Source organism: Rhamphochromis longiceps, linkage group LG12 (assembly GCF_057381845.1).
Source record: "Rhamphochromis longiceps isolate RC_006_pf linkage group LG12, R_longiceps_female_GT1.1, whole genome shotgun sequence".
Lineage (NCBI taxonomy): Eukaryota > Metazoa > Chordata > Actinopteri > Cichliformes > Cichlidae > Rhamphochromis > Rhamphochromis longiceps.
In genome coordinates this window covers 25,693,058-25,705,442 of record NC_140568.1, presented here as the reverse complement: position 1 = coordinate 25,705,442, position 12,385 = coordinate 25,693,058, and the positions used below count along the sequence as shown (strand labels likewise).

Sequence of the window (12,385 nt, the reverse complement as noted above, 5' to 3'; positions counted from 1 at the left end):
ACAATGCATTCTAATTTATTTCCGGAGCCTTATCCCGAACGATTATCGCCAGAAACCAGGTCAGTAGAAATGTTGAATATCATTTGTGATAAGAAAAGTAGTCTGCTTAAAAAGTCCTGTAGAAAATATGATAGAATGCCGCGACGTGATGCATCAAATGTTACCGCTATGGACAAAAGGACCGGAACCAGGCGTAGATACTTTAACATCAAATAAAACTAGTGCAGGCTCTAGCAAAGAAAATAAATCTACTGCGGGAAAAGCTAGTCTTGCATGCAATGCATTCCTGGAGTAACCGAGTCACAACTCATAAGAGAGATAGGTGAATTAGACCCAAAGCATGATAAAGCATCCACAACTGCAGAGTTTTTGTGGGTAAATAATGACAAAATCACCGATTTCTTTAAGAATCTAAAGAAATTCCTGCTAACAATGTCCAGAGACAAAATTGACTTAAATGCAGTAACTATGTGTAAACAGAAGCCTGATGAATCTATCCTAGTATTCATAAAACGCTTTATGCACTGTTGGACAAGCTAGAGGTGCAAATTTAGCTCAGTTTTCCAGCAGCCGCAGACACCCAAAGCAAAAATGAATTTGTGTATTTCATTTAACATAAAGGGTGAAATGTTTGCTGACACTGATAACAGCTTATGTTTTCTCTGCCCTATGTACCGACATGATGGAGAAGGAACATCCTCTGTGTCAGCTGGACCCTCAGCAGAGAATGAACTCAACATCCTTTTTGTCCGGTACTCTATGTCACACACTGTGCCAAAAAAACGTGTACAGACGCCACTAACAGGTAATCCCATGACTGGGAGCCACACTTTTGTTTCTCTCACACTTTTCAACAACATGATAACTGCTCACACAAGTGAAGGTCAAACAGTGATTTTGTTACATAACTCAGACATAGGTTACGAAATATGTCGTCACATAGATCTAACCTACCCTATCGACTGTACTATTTCTGCACTTACGTTGCCAGCTGAATACCAGAATATGACATTGTGGTCTAAAAGTGAGAATGATATAGGATTTATTGACTGTACACTTTATCACGCACAGCTAAAACACAACAAGCCAGTATATGTCAAGCAACATCCCATTTCTGCCGAAAAAGCCGCAGCCCTAGATGTCATGATAGGAGATTTAGAGACTACAGGAGTAATAAAGCCTACAGTATCTCCATATAATACTCCTGTCAATCCTGTGCCAAAGCCTAACAAACCTGGCGTATGGCGTTTCATACAAGACTTAAGGCAAATTAATGCAGTCAACATTCCTCTGCCACCTCTCGTTTCAGATGTTCACAGCATATTGACATGCATTGCATACACATTTTACCGTGGTGGATTTATGCTCCGCTCCTTTTTCTCTGTGCATGAAGACACACAGCCGTTATTTGCATTCACACATAGAAATAAGCAGTACACTTGGACTCGTTTGCCCCAAGGCATGATAGACAGCTCTGCTGCTTTCTCAATGGTGCTTCACTCCTCCAGGGCTGCACCCTGATCCACATGTGGATGACCTCCTCCTCTGTGCTCCGAGTGAAAAACTATGTCAAACTGCTACACACATGCTTCTCCAGCACCTCCAAAAGACTGGCCACAAAGCATCTGCAAAGAAAATGCAGTACTGTCAGACTTCTGTTCAATATTTGGGATTCACACTGTCTCACGGAAAACGTTCCATGACTGCAGACAGGGTCAAAGCTGTGACCTCTGTCCCTCGTCCCACTACACAGAAGGAAATGTTGTCCTTCCTGGGCATGGTGAACTATTGCAGACAGTGGATACCAGACTGTTCTTTTCATGACCACATTCTGCGTGACTGTTGTAAAAAAAAGACAAGCCTCCTCGAATACTGTGGTCCACAGAAATGACTGCCTCTTTCAATGCATTACAGGGAGTGCTGACCTCCGCCACTCAAAGGTGCTGCCTGAATTGTTCAGGAATGCCGGCCTGCCTGAGGGCAGTAGCAGCTTGCTCTATCATGATAAGGGACTGCGAGAAGCTCACACTCTCACATGACACTATTCTACACACCAATCACCAGGTCACGACCATTGTAGCAAACATAACTAAACAACATATGCAAATCTCACTATAAAAGCGAGCAGCACACCTGATTCGCCAGCACATTTATTGATCCTATGCTGTGTTCTTCTGACCGACAGGATGGCTCAGACAGGCTTGACGATCATGACTGCATGACACGTATACAGGAATCCACAGCACCACGTCCAGATTTAGAGCAAACACCTATCCCAGACTCAGCCACGGTTTATGTGGACGGGTCCTGTTCAAGGCCGAGTGACAACTCATTTCTTTGTGGCTATTCAGTGGTAACAGTGCCTGACATCATACTAGAGGCTCACTCATTACCATTTCACTCAGCACAAAAAGCAGAGCTCATGGCTTTAATACGCGCCTGTGAGCTACATTTGGATAAGCATGTGACAATTTACGCAGACAGCCGCTATGCATTTGGCGTTGTGCATGACTTTGGCACATTGTGGAGACAAAGAGGATTTAGATCTGCTGATGGAAAACCGATTGCTAATTCTGATCTTGTGCAGAGACTTTTGCAGGCTATACAGCTGCCATCGGCCGTTGCAGTTGTAAAAACGAAAGGACACAGTACAGCTGACACAGACGAAGCAACAGGTAATGCCTTAGCAGACGTGACAGCCAAGGCTGCAGCTGCATCACAGCTCCCACCTCCGCAGGAAGTATTATCTGTGCCCCTACAGCTGCCACTTGTTACACTCCCAGACTATTTAGACACAAATGTTGATTTAAAATTCATACAAGAGCAAGCCTCTGCATGTGATTACACCTATTGTGAGAATAATGACTGTACCTTAGATGACAGAGATGGCTTATACAAAATCTTAAGGGTTTGATTGCCCTCCCATATTCCCTGATGCCAGTCCTTGCCCGACATTTTCACTGTGTGAGTCATGTCGGACAAAGAGGGGTAATAGGGGCAATAAAATTAAGATTTGTAATTGAGAAAACATTGCATGCAGTAAAAAGCATATTAGCAACCTGTCTAACATGTGCACGAACTAATGTAGGTAGCTCAAAAGCGAAACATCAGCATTTACCACAACCAGATTTTCCATTTCATACATTACAAATTGATTTTACACATATGCCAGCGCAAGGAAGCATCAAGTACTTACTGGTAATAGTGGATCAATTTAGTAAATGAGTAGAAGCTTATCCAACCTCAAAAGAAACTGCAGAAGTAGTCTGTCAAAAGTTGAGCAATGAAATAATACCCAGATTCGGAATACCTCACCAGATTAACAGTGATAGAGGATCTTCATTCACATCAGAAGTAATTCAAAAGTGTGCTAAAACTTTAATGACCTGGGTCAAATTACTTCCTCAAGTCCTGTGTGAGATTAGAATGACTCAATCTACAGTAACCAAATTATTTCCATTTGAAATAAGACTATTTCCAACACCATGGTCAGCTTCCAGAGGGGCACCGCTAGTAGAAGGTGATGTATATTGCATTGTCCACTGATGTTCACAACCTGGTAGAAAAACTGAATAATAACTATCAGAAAGTTTGTCTCTCTCAGCCTTTCCCCTCCACAGTTCCACCAGTGGAGACAAGGAGACGCATGTTGGAGAAGCCACTAAAACCAAGGACACTCTGGGAGGCCGCGCGTGTTCCAGCCCCAGACTGTACTGGCAGTGACGAAGAACCAGCATCCTAACAGACGGACAACCTCAGTGGATTCATGCCAGCAGGGTTAAGACCAGCCCAATCGGACCATCTCAGGCGTCGGATCAAGCAGACGACATCTCCGGCGAGCCAGCGCCCGGAACTAGAGCAAATAAACACACACGGGTAGATGACATCTCAGGCGAGCCAGCGCCCGGATCCAAAAGTTACATACACACACGCAATCACTGATTAACACACAACGTCTGAAAGAACAACAACAAGGTAATCAAACATCCAGCAGGAACAGAAAGCCAAAAGTACCACATGATGTCTAACCTGATAAAGCCAGACTCATTCCATCCTGATAATGGAGAAAATGAAATGCCCATTGTCATCATACGACGCTTATTCTGTGTGTCTCGAACCTGGGACCAGGCCAGGAGACAACTGAAGAACTGTTTTTCTTATATATTGTCTTATATATTTAGGTTATTTATCATATCTATCGCATTAACCTTAGGATTTCTCTTTGCTATTTTGTATTGTAAACTGCAACCATGTTCACATTTCTGCAGGTCATATTTTGCTGACTATACCTCATGCTCCATTTTGCAAGACACCTACTTAATGCACTCCTCACGTTCCCTAAAATCAGTAAATAGCAACATAGACGCCACTAATAAACCATTTTATGCACCCTCTAGAACAGGAGCTAACGCCTGGTATGAAAATGCCAGAACAGCCACTCGTGATTTAGGAAACAGTAACTGTTATGTCTGTTCAAAGGCTAATCCAGAACAGGTAATAGTAGGATACCCCATATCCGGTTTCCCCCTCACTGAGGGACTAGAGAAAATCAGCGGAAATAATGCTCTCTTTAAAGACGCTTTACAGTTGACTCTGAGCCCTCTCGACTGCTTACTTAGACACACACACACACCAACTAACCCTGAGACTCCATTAGGCGAATTATTGAAGTTATCTAATGACACCGCAGGGACCTGCGCCCCAATGAAACGCCCTAAGACTAGGTTAAAGCCCTCACTGCCCTTAGGACAGATCCCTCTCCATTTTAATACTAGTATGATATGTCTGCGCAGACTAAAGTTAACTGGCCCAGACACACACATAGATTATACAAAGGATAACTATACATTCTTCTCTGACTCCCCAGGTGCACGCTGTAATGAGACATGGCTAGCTGTCTCTATGGCTGAAGTTTTATCATATCTGGAGGAACACACACACAGTTCAAGTTCGAGCAGAGAATCGATCATTGTTCCCCCAGACGGTGTCTTAAATGATACTGACTGGGGGGAGTTAGTTAAATCACACATGGTCACGCGCCTGACCAGACCAATCCCACATGCTTATTGGATGTGCAATAATACCCTTAGATTAGCTTTACCTGTTAATTGGACCGGTACCTGTGGTCTAGTAACCGTTGATGTATGCTGTACTTTCATTCCCAATAACACCGCTCCTAACGGTTCATTCACACAAGCTATGAATAAACTTGAAGCATTGCAGATAGAACTAATTGCCAATACAGGTCACGGTCAGTGGCTACATAAGTGGCTACAGGACACGTTTGGAAGATGGAAGGAACTAATTGTAGCCTTTGTAACCGTTGCAGCATGTTTTTGATGATTATTGTCTGTTGTGTGGTACCCTGTGTACGTTCAATGATAACCCGTATAGCTACTAGTACAGGTACTTCAATGTATTTGCAATTGGCACAAATTGACCCAGATTATGTGTCAGATGTCACCAATGATGTTCCTGATGTGTATATTGAACATTAGGTTGTGAACTATTACATTTTATGATTTGCTTTTTATATTATGTTATTACATTTGTGATTTTTCCTTTCTATTTGAGTTATTATTTTTAAAAATAATAAAAGAGGGGAACTGTTAGGTATTTTAGTACCATGGTAGCATTTACTGGATATTGTTTTATAGTGACATTATGCAGGAAAACTCTGTTACTCAATAAGGCCCATCTACTAGTTGTTTTTCTCTTTCTCTCTGACCCAAGAATTAATGTGTAAGACTCACAAGCTGGTACCAGAAGGTCGAAAACACCACAGAGATGAGACCACTTCCTTACTCCCATCCTCCCTTTTTCCTTATCTCTTAGAAAAAGGCTCGTTAAAGGCTAGGTGGTTTGTTTCAGAATTCACTAATGAAAGAACTCTGTATTCTGTGTATTTTGCTGGGATGATCATAAATTGTAGCTGAGCTGATAAACTACACACAGGATACTTCTTTGCTCACAAGGCAGGAAGACGTTTCCTTATTTGGTCTGTACTGGTTTGAACTGGGAAAGCTGACACACGAACCTTTTTTCCTCTATATAAACTGCTGTGTATCAAATAAACCTTTGAGTCGATTGGGAAGGCAACCTAAAGCAGTCTCTGTTTTCTTGTTCTCCCAAGCTGCTCCCGAGCTCGTACTAACACGCTGAATGGCATACCTGAGTGTTACTTTAAATAATTAGGAATCTTAGAAGGAAAGGACAAAACTCTGCTTATCGCTCACGCCACGGAGGAAACCCGGGACGGCAATTTCCTTCACTTACTGCAAATAAGAATCTGAAACAATGTACATTTTCTTGACCAAAACAGTGACTTTTCTGATCTCTCTGATTTCTCAAATAGACCTCAGCAACCTGTGCTCTTTCACTGGAAGTAAGTACAGACCTTTCATCTGCTTCTCATTATTCTGACTTTTCACTAAATGGAAATTCTTCCTTTCCATTTAGCAACCAAATCCTCATCAACCCCAACGGGTTTTGGAAGTCTTGCGGAGGGCCTTACGCAAACTCATCTCATCATCATCGTAGTAGTAGTTTGTAAGTTCTGACCATTAGTTGTTTTGGCTGCATGCATCACATTTCTCATGCTAGTAAATCTTTAATTGCAAATACAGCTTTTATCTAGGAACAAATTCATGATTGTTCTTCCGCAGGTTCACAAGTACTACTAATAATATTAATACTACTGGGACTACTGACATGTTTTTTCAGTAGTTTCATGTTTATGAAACTAAAGAGTGAGCCGAATCAGCAACAAAAAAAGTTACTGAAATATAAAACTAGTCATTTTTATGTGTTTAGCTAATGGGATATCTTTCTCAATAATATAACCTTGTTTCAGCAAACCTGGTGTGACTGTTCCCCTAAAAGAGGGCTGCAGTCAGCTGTGAAAGGTTAGTGAACATTACATACACTTACAAACTGTATAGATGGAAAGCGTAAAGCGCTTTGGGGTCCTATGGACTAGAAAAGCGCTATACAAATGCAGGCCATATGTTATGGTTACATGAGACAAAGACTTAGATATTTGGCCTGAATGATGAGAGGTATGTTTGGAGGAGAAACAGTTAGGTTTTCAAACCTAAGAACATTGTACTGGCTATCAAGCATGCTGGTGGCAGCATCGTGCTTTGGGGCGGTTTTTCTGCCAGTGGTACTGGTGCATGATACAAAATGGATGGAATAATGAAACATTAGGATCACCTCCAAATTCATCAAATTCGCTTAAAACTTGGACACAACTGGGTGTTCCAACAGAACAATGATCCCAAGCACACATTAAAAACTGGTTGTGGATAAAACAAAGAAAATTTGAGAAGTATTCTAGCTTTTTGCCATGAAAGCAACCAATTTAAAGGAAATGTCAAGAATAGTTTTTAAGATATCTGATAATTGACTACTATTCTCTGTCAACAATTGCGGTCAGTTATCCAGAATTATCCTTTTGGTAGCCAGAATTATTGCATCTCTTCAAGGTTTCAATTTGCTAACGGACATTTAAACAAATATTATTAGACATCAATAATACTTGTATATTTGAGGGGGGTGTATATTTGAGCCTGTGTGGATTAGAGAAAATGTCATCCACTTAGTGTTTTTTAAGTCATCAAAAATGTATGCTGTGCAATACACAGCATACATTTTTGTGTCAATCATTCCAGCCTGGAAAAAGAACAGTTCAAACAAATCATTAAAAGCCCAGAATTCCTGTGACATTCATGCACATCATGAGTGTATCTTAACTTCTGGCTTGATTGTGCTATTTGACATGAAGGGGAAATGTTTAGGTCATTCAGCTTTTTGTATGAATGGAGGCATTAACAATAAACAATAACCCATTAGTTGTTGCCAAGTGGTTAGATATATTCTATAGTGTTTCTTAGATAACTTACAGTTGTTTTTTCAGTAGAAAAGGAGATGTTGGACCATGACTCATAAGTGCGGCTATTAATGCACTTGGGAGCACAGTATTACTTGGTATGCTCAGATGCTAAGTAAAACGCACTGTATACAGCCACATGGGGATGCTAAGTAAAACAGCACCCCCATGTGGCTGTATACAGTGCGTGTTTGGAATGAACACCTTAAAAGCTCTCAAAGACAGTGAACACATGTGTGGACTTTTTCTGGATAAAAACCTATCCCATTCTGCTAAAACCAGACCCAGGCCAGGGCAAGATATGCATAGAGGCTGTCCTGTCCTCATCTACACATTTGTTTCCATCTCTGCAAATACTCTGTCGTTTTGAAGTGAACAATGGATATACTGTAACTGAAAAATATCTTGTTTACATTTTTGTTAGAAATAGCAGATGTCATATTGTTATTTCTGCTTCAGTTTTTCCCTCCATGTGTAACAACCTTCATATTGGCTGGTACTCTGGTGCAATCAGCACAATCTGGAGCTGAACACTCTTAAAACTGTAGAGATGATAGTGGACTTCAGGAGACATCCCTCAACTCTACCCCCCCTTACCATATCAGACAGCCCTGTGTCGACTGTGAAGATCTTCACGTTCCTGGGTACCACCATCTCCCAGGACCTGAAGTGGGAGACCAACATCAACTCCATCCTCAAAAAGACCCAGCAGAGGATGTACTTCCTGAGACAACTGGGGAAGTACAGTCTCCCACAGGAGCTGCTAATCCAGTTCTACACTTCGGACCCCTCACACCCTGGACACAGACTTTTTGATCTGCTGCCCTCTGGCAGACGGTACAGAAGCCTGCAGACCAGCACCACCCGACATAGGAACAGTTTCTTTCCCCTCGCCTTCTCTCCCTTCTAAATAGTTGACCTGTCACACTGCTCCCACTGCCAGACTTCAACATTCTGTAGTATTCATTCCACCTCATTCATTTCTGCATTTTATGTATATAAGTTTAGATTAGTTATTTATAGTCGGTTTACACAGCTTTGTGTATGTATGTGTACGCATGTGTAACCAGTGTTGGGGAGTAACGGAATACATGTGCCGCCGTTACGTATTTAAAATACAAAATATGAGTAACTATATTCCGTTACAGCTACCGTTTAAAACGGTGGTATTTAGAATACAGTTACTTTGTTGAAATAAATGGATTACACGGTGGTACTTTCCTGTTTCATATTGTTGCGGGTCGGGACTGTTTGGGTTTTGTTTGACAGTTATGTGCCGTTGTTCCAGGCGGGGCGGCGTTGTGGTTGCTATGGTTACAGGGTGACGCTCTCTCTCTGCATGTTTCCTGGGTGAGAGAGCGCCTTTTTGTTGTTGTTGTTGTTGTTGTTGTTGTTGTGCTAAGCTAATAGGCAGAATGCTACAGGCATAGCTCTAAAGAATGTAGCCTCGTGGGCAATGTAGTCCATGCTGCAAGGAGAATGGACTGCGACACGTTATGTGTCTGTGAGTGTGAGGAGGAAGAAAAAGGAGAGTGGAAAAGTACAAGCTGTCATCGAGCAGAAATGGGAGCTGGAAGCATGTAAATATAATAATAACCACTGCAGCCAAGAAGAGAGCCTGAGGAGCCCAGTTGTAAGTAAGCTATTAAGACTCGACTGTACGCTGTGTTCGTGTTTTCCTCCGAAAACAATAAGTTCCGTTGGAGCAGCCTTTCAACTCCTCTCTCTGTCTCTTGCTAGAAAAGTTGACCCAGACAACAAAGTAAAGCTAGTTTTCAGCTACGAGCCCAACTCGAACCGAGTATTAGTCAGAGGTCCCTTTACTACGGTTCGGAGCCGCGGACCTTCAGTAATAGTAATAAATCACACAGCAATAGTACATTCATGTAGTTGTAAAAAGCATGATAATATATTAAGTAATCCAAAGTATTCAGAATACGTTACTCTCATTGAGTAACGTAATGGAATACGTTACAAAATACATTTTGGGGCATGTATTCTGTAATCTGTAGTGGAATACATTTTAAAAGTAACCTTCCCAACACTGTGTGTAACGTATATTTAGACGTGTGTGTGTGTGTGTGTGTGTCTTAGTCTTAGTGTCTTAGTCTTAGTGTCTTAGTCTTAGTGTCTTAGTCTTAGTGTCTTAGTCTTAGTCTTCTGTGCTTGACAGCCACCATCTACTGGAACCACATTCCTTGTATGTGTCTGCGCATATACTTGGCCAATAAACACAATTCTGATTCTGATATTAGTCATAGAAACAAGAGTAGACCTTCAGGGAGAAAACATTCTGATTGCGTATTCATAAAGATTTCAGTGGTGGTGTCCAACTACACGTTTCCAAAAGTAAAAAAATAACATAAAATAAAACTTTATATGTATATAATCTGGATCTTAACTGTCTCATGCTGATTCTGGTTTTTCTTATCCAGTGCTGGAAGATCATGACTCAACGTTACTGTAGTTTAATAAGAAAACTGAGATAATGGAGATAAACTAGGTGAGTTTGTCTCATAAGACTGAAAAACTTACTGGACACTATATTAGGTGCACTCTGTTTGTTGCTCCTCACAACTGCCTTAATTCCTCATGGCATAAATTCAACAAGGTGCTGGATGCATTCCTCAGACATGACGGCATCACAAGGATTTGTTATTTAGACATTTATGACATGAAGCTCCAGTTGTACCAGATCCCAGTGGTGCTCAATTGGGTTGAGACTTGGTAAAGCTTTGTGGTCATAAAGGGATGGACAGGGTCAGCAACAATACTCAGGTAGGCTGTGGCATTTAAACGATGCCCTGTTGGTAGTAATAGGCTAAAAGTGTGTTAATAAAATATCCCCCACACCATCACAGATGGATGGATCCATGCTTTCATGCCTTTTCTGCTTAATTCTGACCCTATCATCTGAATGTAGTTAATAAGCAGACGAACAGATGTCTCATACTGGAATTTACCTTTAAAATGTTATTATGACTCAATTCAATAATATTTGAGGAAAAAAATATGACAGGGGAAACTTTTCCATGATTATGAGTTTTAGAATGAAGTACAAAACAATGACCATTGGAAGGAATGGGGGAACTTTTACTCTTTTGTCTCCATATAGAAATCTTCCCAATAATCTTCCCAGAATGTCTTTACAATATGTTTTGTCCTTAGTTAGAGCTTAGATTAACATTTATTACCCTTGAAATGTACTGTGAGTTGTGAGCAACAAATGTTGATACTTACTACAAATAAGCATTTACAAAGTACATTTTTCAATCTAAACATTGATGGTATATTTGCTATAGCTCAGTATCTTATTGAAGTCTAATAATTATGTTGTTCTGTTTTTACTGTTTCTCTGATTTCTAAACTTGACCTCAGTAATTTGTACCTTTTCACTAGAAGTAAGTACAGATCTTTCACTTATTTCTCAGTGTTTTTATTTCCACTTAATTATTTTTTTTTTTTTTCATTTTCATAACCAGTCACATGAAGGGCTGTTTCCTTACACAAACTCACGTCATTAGTAGTCATTGTTAATAGTTGGAAATTGCAGATCATGTGCATGTATCACATCTTAATGATAGTTTTTCACCTACTAACATAACACATGCACATATATTGATTTTTTGATCTTCTTTTTAGTCAAATTTTTCCTTTTTTTTTTACTCTTACATGTCAGCCATACTTTGTTGGTGCACTTTCCACCCTTTTGACACCTCAGTGGATAAAAATGTGCATGCACAAAGTCAGCCGTTTAATCTCATTCTCTTTGATGTCAATTTTTTTTTCAATTTCTCTGCCATTGCAGTACAAAACCATTCTCCCAGCTGTGCCCTCCTTCTGTGTCTCATTCCCCTCGTTACTTCGCAGTGTATTCAAAACCTGTGTTTCTCTGTCTCAGTGTTGCGTTGTCCCTCATGCTGTGTGGATCTCCCCGTGTTTCCCTGTGAGTTTATATTGTTTCCCAGTTTAGTTGAGTTTGCTCTGTATGCTTTTCCCCTGGCAGCAAATAAAGCTGAGTATTTTGAGTTCATCCCTCGAGTCTGAGTGCCTGCATTTTGGGTCAACTCCTGCCTGCCACACAGTGCTTCCTGATATTTAAATTCTTTATTGTCCCACAAGGGGACATTAGTTTAGCAGCCGGCAACATAAAAGTAAAACAATTATATAAAATAATGATGACAATAATAGTAATAGAAAGTCACAGGGCGGTTATTTGCCATTAAGGAGACAGAATGCAGTGGGGATAAAAGAAACCTGTTTTACTGCAGTAAAAGTTGCAGTACTAATCTGTATCCTGTCACCCTTTTGCTCTCTCTCCTATTAAAAAGGTTAATCATGTCATCATTTATGGTCAGGATCCTGGATTATATAGCAGGGTTAGTAGCCTCTTCATTCATCTGATCAGGGGCTCATAGCTATTCCATGCTGTCATTTTAAAACCAGAGGAAACCATACTGCTGAAGTTGTACGTATACAGCACTTTTATACTCA

The 12,385-nt window shown here is 40.7% G+C and overlaps 1 long non-coding RNA gene across 1 annotated transcript; it reads left to right on the top strand.

Annotated features, from left to right (window-relative positions):
* Positions 1 to 6,099, top strand: LOC146657340 (uncharacterized). Its single transcript, XR_014914056.1, has 2 exons — positions 1 to 805; positions 2,588 to 6,099. It is a non-coding gene; the product is annotated as an uncharacterized LOC146657340 (long non-coding RNA).
* The last annotated feature ends 6,286 nt before the right edge of the window (positions 6,100 to 12,385 follow it).